Consider the following 8,439-nt stretch of genomic DNA (forward strand, 5'->3'; position numbering starts at 1 on the left):
AGAAATCAAACACTAATTTTTCGAAAATTTTTAAGGGAAAAACACAAAGAGGACACCAAACTTAGAATTTTTATGAATCAAAAAGAGACTAAGAACATGCAAAAACGAAAATTAAGAGAGAAACACAAAAAGATACCAAACTTAAAATATGAAACTAGACTCAACTAAAGGACTCTAAACCAACAAAAACAAAATAGTCCTAATCTAAGCAACAAGATAAGCCGTCAGTTGTCCAAACTCAAACAATCCCCGGCAACGGCGCCAAAAACTTGGTGCACGAAATTGCAATAACACTTTTGCAATCCCGCACAACTAACCAGCAAGTGCACTGGGTCGTCCAAGTAATACCTTGCGTGAGCAAGGGTCGATCCCACGGAGATTGTCGGCTTGAAGCAAGCTATGGTTATCTTGTAAATCTTAGTCAGGATATCAGAAATTATCAGGATTGATTGTAAAAAGCAAAAGAACATGAAATGGTTACTTGTATTGCAGTAGTGGAGAATAGGCTGGGGTTTGGAGATGCTCCATCTTCTGAATCTCTGCTTTCCTACTTCTTCATCAAACACGCAAGGCTCCTTCCATGGCAAGCTGTCTGTAGGGTTTCACCGTTGTCAGTGGCTACCTCCCATCCTCTCAGTGAAAATACGTCCCTGATGCTCTGTCACAGCATAGGCTAATCATCTGTCGGTTCTCAATCAGGCCGGAATAGAATCCAGTGATTCTTTTGCGTCTGTCACTAACGCCCCGCCTTCAGGAGTTTGAAGCACGTCACAGTCATCCAGTCATTGAATCCTACTCAGAATACCACAGACAAGGTTTAGACCTTCCGGATTCTCTTGAATGCCGCCATCAGTTCTAGCTTATACCACGAAGATTCCGATTAAAGAACCCAAGAGATATCTACTTAATCTAAGATAGAACGGAGGTGGTTGTCAGTCACACGTTCATAGTTGAGAATATGATGAGTGTCACGGATCATCACATTCATCCGGGTTAAGAGCAAGTGATATCTTAGAATGGAAGCAAGCATGATTGAATGAGAAACAGTAGTAATTGCATTAATCCATCAAGACACAGCAGAGCTCCTCACCCCCAACCATGGGGTTTAGAGGCTCATGCTGTGGAAGGTACACAAGAAACGTATAAAGATGTTATGAGGTCATAAGGTACAGATACAATGTCAAAAGATCCTATTAATAGTAAACTAGTATCCTAAGGTTTACAGAAATGAGTAAATAACAGAAAAATCCACTTCCGGGCCCACTTGGTGTGTGCTTGGGCTGAGCAATGAAGCAATTTCGTGTAGAGACCTTTTCTGGAGTTAAACGCCAGCTTTCATGCCAGTTTGGGCGTTTAACTCCAAGTTTTATGCCAGTTCCGGCGTTTAACGCTGGAATTTCTGTAGGTGACTTTGAGCGCCGGTTTGGGCCATCAAATCTTGGATAAAGTATGAACTATTATATATTGCTGGAAAGCCCAGGATGTCTACTTTCCAATGCCGTTAAGAGCGCGCCAATTGGGCTTCTGTAGCTCCAGAAAATCCACTTCGAGTGCAGGGAGGTCAGAATCCAACAGCATCTGCAGTCCTTTTTGGTCTCTGGATCAGATTTTTGCTCAGAACCTTCAATTTCAGTCAGAAAATACCTGAAATCACAGAAAAACACACAAACTCATAGTAAAGTCCAGAAAAGTGAATTTTAACTAAAAACTAATAAAAATATACTAAAAACTAACTAAAAGATATCAGAAACTTACTAAAAACAATGCCAAAAAGCGTACAAATTATCCGCTCATCATCTTCCTCACTAGGATTTTCGTCCTCTTCCTCCCTTGTGCATTCGGCCACATTTATCACATCAATGGCCTTGCACTCTCCTTTTGGATTCTCTTCTGTATTACTTGGGAGAATACTGGGAGGAGTTTCAATGACTTTCTTACTCAGCTGGCCCACTTGTGCCTCCAAATTTCTAATGGAGGATCTTGTTTCATTCATGAAACTGAAAGTGGCCTTTGACAGATCAGAGACTATATTGGCTAAATTAGAAGTGTTTTGTTCAGAATTCTTTGTCTGTTGCTGAGAAGATGATGGATATGGCTTGCTATTGCTCAGCCTATTGCGTCCACCATTGTTAAAACCTTGTTGAGGTTTTTGTTGATCCTTCCATGAGAAATTTGGATGATTTCTCCATGATGAGTTATAGGTGTTTCCATAAGGTTCACCCATGTAATTAACCTCTGCCATGGCAGGGTTCTCAGGATCATAAGCTTCTTCAGAAGCTGCCTCTCTAGTACTGTTGGATGCATGTTGCCATCCATTCAGATTTTGAGAGATCATGTTGACCTGTTGAGTCAACACTTTATTCTGAGCCAATATGGCATTCAGAGCATCAATTTCAAGAACTCCTTTCTTCTGAGGTGTCCCATTATTCACGGAATTCCTCTCAGAAGTGTACATGAATTGGTTGTTTGCAACCATATCAATGAGTTCTTGAGCCTCTTCAGGCGTTTTCTTCAGGTGAATAGATCCACCTGTAGAGTGGTCCAATGACATTTTCGAAAATTCAGATAGACCATAATAGAATATATCTAATATGGTCAATTCTGAAAACATGTCAGATGGACATCTTTTGGTCAGCTGCTTGTATCTTTCCCAAGCTTCATAGAGGGATTCACCATCTTTTTGTTTGAAGGTTTGAACATCCACTCTCAGCTTGCACGGCTTTTGAGGAGGAAAGAATTTATCCAAGAAGGCTGTGACCAGCTTATCCCAGGAGTCCAGGCTATCCTTAGGTTGTGAATCCAACCATAGTCTAGCTCTGTCTCTTACAGCAAAAGGGAAAAGCATGAGTCTGTAGACTTCAGGATCAACTCCATTCGTCTTTACAGTCTCACAGATCTGCAAGAACTCAGTTAAAAACTGATAAGGATCTTCAGATGGAAGTCCATAAAACTTGCAGTTTTGTTGCATTAAAGCAACTAGCTGAGGTTTCAGCTCAAAGTTGTTGGCTCCAATGGCAGGAATGGAAATGCTTCTTCCATCAAATTTGGACGTTGGCTTTGTGAAGTCACCAAGCATTCTCCTTGCATTATTATTATTTTCGGCTTCCATCTCCTTCTCTTGTTCGAAAATTTCTAAAAGGTTGTTTCTGGATTGTTGTAACTTAGCTTCTCTTAATTTTCTCTTCAGAGTCCTTTCAGGTTCTGGATCAATTTCAACAAGAGTGCCTTTATCCTTGTTCCTGCTCATATGAAAGAGGAGAAAACAAGAAAAGAAGAGGAATCCTCTATGTCACAGTATAGAGATTCCTTTATGTTAGTAGAAGAAGAAAGGGGAGAAGAATGTAGAAGAGGGGATTCGGATAATTAGATGGAGAGAGGTGAAGAGAAGTGTTAGTAATTAAATAATTAAATAGAAGAAGAAAAGAGAAGGGAAATTTCGAAAATAATTTTGAAAAAGAGGTTAGTAATTTTCGAAAATTCAAGATAAAATATAATTGAAATTAAAATTTAAAACAATTAATTAATTAAAAAGAATTTTTGAAAAAGAGAGAGGTATTTTCGAAAATTGAAGAGGGAAAAGTAGTTAGGTGGTTTTGAAAAAGATAAGAAACAAACAAAAAGTTAGTTAGTTGATTGAAAAAGATTTGAAATCAAAATTGAAAAAGATAAGAAGATAATAAGTTAGATAAGATATTTTGAAATCAAATTTTGAAAAAGATAAAATTTTTGAAAAAGATCAAATAAAAGATAAAAAGATTTAATTCAAAAATTTTGAAATTATTTACTTCACTAACAAGAAACTACAAGATAAGATTCTAGAACTTAAAGATTGAACCTTTCTTAACAAGAAAGTAACAAACTTCAAATTTTTGAACCAATCACATTAATTATTAGTAAATTTTTGAAAATATGATGTAAAGATAAGGAAAAGATTTTGAAAATAATTTGAAAAATGTTTTTGAAATTTTTGAAAAATAGAAAAAAAATGAAAAAGATATGATTTTGGAAAAAGATTTTGAAAAGATAAGATTTTTTTAAAATTGAAAATTTGACTTGACTTGTAAGAAACAACTAATTTTGAAAATTTTTGACTAAGTCAACTCAAATTTTCGAAAATTTGGAGGAAAATAAGGAAAAGATATTTTTTTGATTTTTGAATTTTTAATGATGAGAGAGAAAAACAACAAAAATATTCAATGCATGAAATTTTTAGATCAAAACAATGAATGCATGCAAGAATGCTATGAATGTCAAGATGAACACCAAGAACACTTTGAAGATCATGATGAACACCAAGAACATAATTTTGAAAAATTTTTTATGCAAAGAAAACATGCAAGACACCAAACTTAGAAATCTTTAATGCATAGACTCTAACAAACAAAAAATGCATAAAACACAAAGCAAGAAAACATCAAGATCAAACAAGAGGACTTATCAAGAACAACTTGAAGATCATGAAGAACACTATGAATGCATGGAATTTTCGAAGAATGCAAGAAAAATTTTTAAAACATGCAATTGACACCAAACTTAAAAATTGACTCAAGACTCAAACAAGAAACACAAAATATTTTTATTTTTATGATTTTCAAATTTTTTTGGATTTTTATTGACTTTTTCGAAAATATTTTTGGAAAAAACGAAAAAGAAGAGAAAAATTTTGAAAAAGATTTTTGAAAAGAAAATTACCTAATCTGAGCAACAAGATGAACCGTCAGTTGTCCATACTCGAACAATCCCCGGCAACGGCGCCAAAAACTTGGTGGACGAAATTGTGATCACATGCTCTTTGTACTTGTATGAAATTTAATAATTGGCTTTATTTGAATTCACAACTCCGTTCAACTATCCAGCAAGTGTACTGGGTCGTCCAAGTAATAAACCTTACGTGAGTAAGGGTCGATCCCACAGAGATTGTTGGTATGAAGCAAGCTATGGTCACCTTGTAAATCTCAGTTAGGCAGATTAAATTGGTTTATGGATTTCGAAAATTAATAATAAATGGAAAATAAAAAGGGATAGAAATACTTATGTAAATCAAGAGTGGGAATTTCAGATAGGCGTATGGAGATGCTGTGCTCCTCTTGAAACTCTACTTCACTACTCACTCTTCCAATCCTTCTTTACTCCTTTCCATGGCAAGCTGTATGTAGGGCATCACCATCATCACTGGCTACTTTTAATCCTCTCGGGAAAATGGTCCTATGTGCTGTCACTGCATGGCTAATCGTCTGGAGGCATCACCCTTGTTGATAGCTACATCCCATCCTCTCAGTGAAAATGGTCCAAATGCTCTGTCACAGCACGGCTAATCATCTGTCGGTTCTCAATCAGGTTGGAGTAGAATCCATTGATTCTTTTGCGTTTGTCACTAACGCCCAGCCTTCAAGAGTTTGAAGCTCGTCACAGTCATTCAATCCCGGGATCCTACTCGGAATACCACAGACAAGGTTAGACTTTCCGGATCCCCATGAATGCCGCCATCTATCTAGCTTATACCACGAAGATTCTGTTGGGGAATCTAAGAGATATGCGCCCGGCCTAGAGTAAAACGGAAGTGGTTGTCAATCACGCGCGTTCATAAGTGAGAATGATGATGAGTGTCATGGATCATCACATTCATCAAAGTGTTGTGCAACATATATCTTGGAATAAGAATAAAAGAGAATTGAATAGAAAGTAATAGTAATTGTATTGAAACTTGAGGTACAGCAGAGCTCCACACCCTTAATCTATGGTGTGCAGAAACTCCACTGTTGAAAATACATAAGTGAAAGGTTCAGGCATGGCCGAATGGCCAGCCCCCAAAACGTGATCACAGGATTCAAAATACAATCCAGGATGAGATTATGATAGTAAAAAGTTCTATTTATAATAAACTAGCTCCTAGGGTTTACATGAGTAAGTAATTGATGCATAAATCCACATCCGGGGCCCACTTGGTGTATGTTTGGACTGAGCTTGATCTATCCACGAGCTGAGGCTTCTCTTGGAGTTGAACTCCAAGTTATGACGTGTTTTGGGCGTTCAACTCCGGATCATGACGTTTTTCTGGCGTTTAACTCTAGACAGCAGCATGTACTTGGCGTTCAACGCCAAGTTACGTCGTCAATTTCCGAATAAAGTATAGACTATTATATATTTCTGGAAAGCCCTGGATGTCTACTTTCCAACACCGTTGAGAGCGCGCCAATTGGAGTTCTGTAGCTCCAGAAAATCTATTTTGAGTGCAGGGAGGTCAGATTCCAACAGCATCAGCAGTCCTTTTGTCAGCCTTTTTCAGAGTTTTGCTCAAGTCCCTCAATTTCAGCCAGAAATTACCTGAAATCACAGAAAAACACACAAACTCATAGTAAAGTCCAGAAATGTGAATTTAGCATAAAAACTAATGAAAACATCCCTAAAAGTAGCTTGAACTTACTAAAAACTACCTAAAAACAAAGGTGATCAGGTCAATGTTGTGGACTCCCAACACCAAACTTAGAGTTTGGATATGGGGGTTCTAAGTTTGGTTGTGGCCTCCCAACACCAAACTTAGAGTTTGATTGTGGGGGCTCTGTTTGACTCTGTACCGAGATAAGCTTACTGTGCCTCTTTTCCATGTTTATAGAAGAGCACCCTTGGGTCTTAAACACAAGGTAGTCCCCATTCAATTGAAGGACTAATTCTCTTCTGTTAACATCTATCACAGCTCCTGCTGTGGCTAGGAAAGGTCTTCCAAGGATGATGCATTCATCCTCCTCCTTTCTAGTGTCTAAGATTATGAAATCAGCAGGGATGTAAAGGCCTTCAACCTTCACTAACACGTCCTCTACCAATCCATAAGGTTGTCCTACTGACTTGTCTGGCATTTATAATGAGAATATGGCATGATGTACCTCAATGATCCCTAGTTTCTCCATTACAGATAGTGGCATAAGATTTATGCTTGACCCCAGGTCACATAGAGTCTTGTTAAAGGTCATGGTGCCTATGGTACATGGTATTAAGAATTTGCCAGGATCTTGTCTCTTTTGAGGTAATGTTTGCTGAACCCATATATCTAGTTCACTAATGAGCAAGGGAGGTTCACCTTCCCAAGTCTCATTACCAAACAACTTGGCATTCAGCTTCATGATAGCTCTTAAATATTGAGCAACTTGCTCTCCAGTTACATCTTCATCCTCTTCAGAGGAAGAATAGTCTTCAGAGCTCATGAATGGCAGAAGGAGGTTTAATGGAATCTCTATGGTCTCTATATGAGCCTCAGATTCCTTTAGGTCCTCACTAGGGGACTCCTTCTTGCTCAGAGGACGTCCCAGGAGGTCTTCCTCACTAGGATTTTTGTACTTTCCTCCCTCTCTGCATTCGGCCATATTGACTATGTCAATAGCCTTGCACTCTCTCTTTGGATTTTCTTCAGTATTGCTTGGGAGAGTACTAGGAGGAGTTTCAGTTACTTTCTTACTCAGCTGGCCCACTTGTGCCTCCAAATTTCTAATGGAGGATCTTGTCTCACTCATGAAACTTAAAGTGGCCTTTGACAGATCAGAGACTAAGTTTGCTAAATTAGAGGGGCTCTGCTCATAATTCTCTGTCTGTTGCTGAGAAGATGATGGAAAAGGCTTGTTATTGCTGAGCCTGTTTCTTCCACCATTATTAAAGCCTTGTTGAGGCTTTTGTTGATCCTTCCATGAGAAATTTGGATGATTTCTCCTTGATGAATTATAGGTGTTTCCATAAGGTTCACCCATGTAATTAACCTTTGCCATTGCAGGGTTCTCAGGATCATAAGCTTGTTCAGAAGTTGTCTCTTTAGTACTGTTGGATGCATTTTGCCATCCATTCAGACTTTGAGAGATCATGTTGACTTGCTGAGTCAACACTTTGTTCTGAGCCAATATGGCATTCAGAGCATCAATTTCAAGAACTTCCTTCCTTTGAGGCGTCCCATTATTCACGGAATTCCTCTCAGAAGTGTACATGAATTGGTTATTTGCAACCATGTCAATAAGTTCTTGAGCTTCTGCAGGCGTTTTCTTTAGGTGAATAGATCCACCTGCAGAATGGTCCAATGACATCTTGAAAAACTCAGATAGACCATAATAGAATATATCTAATATTGTCCATTCTGAAAACATGTCAGAAGAACACTTTTTGGTCATCTGCTTGTATCTTTCCCAAGCTTCATAGAGGGATTCACCATCTTTTTGCTTGAAGATCTAAACATCCACTCTAAGCTTGCTCAGCTTTTGAGGAGGAAAGAATTTATCTAAGAAGGCCATGACCAGCTTATCCCAGGAGTCCAGGCTATCTTTAGGTTGTGAGTCCAACCATATTCTAGCTCTGTCTCTTACAGCAAAAGGGAAAAGCATGAGCCTGTAGACTTCAGGATCTACTCCATTCGTCTTAACAGTCTCACAAATCTGCAAGAACTCAGTTAAAAACTGGTAAGGA

General features: G+C 38.2%; 1 non-coding gene across 1 annotated transcript; it reads left to right on the forward strand.

Moving 5' to 3' along the window:
• The first annotated feature begins 8,121 nt into the window (after positions 1–8,121).
• Positions 8,122–8,225, forward strand: LOC130950544 (small nucleolar RNA R71). The gene has a single exon (XR_009073626.1). It is a non-coding gene; the product is annotated as a small nucleolar RNA R71 (small nucleolar RNA).
• Positions 8,226–8,439: the final 214 nt, after the last annotated feature.

The sequence above is a fragment of the Arachis stenosperma genome, chromosome 1 (genome assembly GCF_014773155.1).
Source record: "Arachis stenosperma cultivar V10309 chromosome 1, arast.V10309.gnm1.PFL2, whole genome shotgun sequence".
Taxonomy (NCBI): domain Eukaryota; kingdom Viridiplantae; phylum Streptophyta; class Magnoliopsida; order Fabales; family Fabaceae; genus Arachis; species Arachis stenosperma.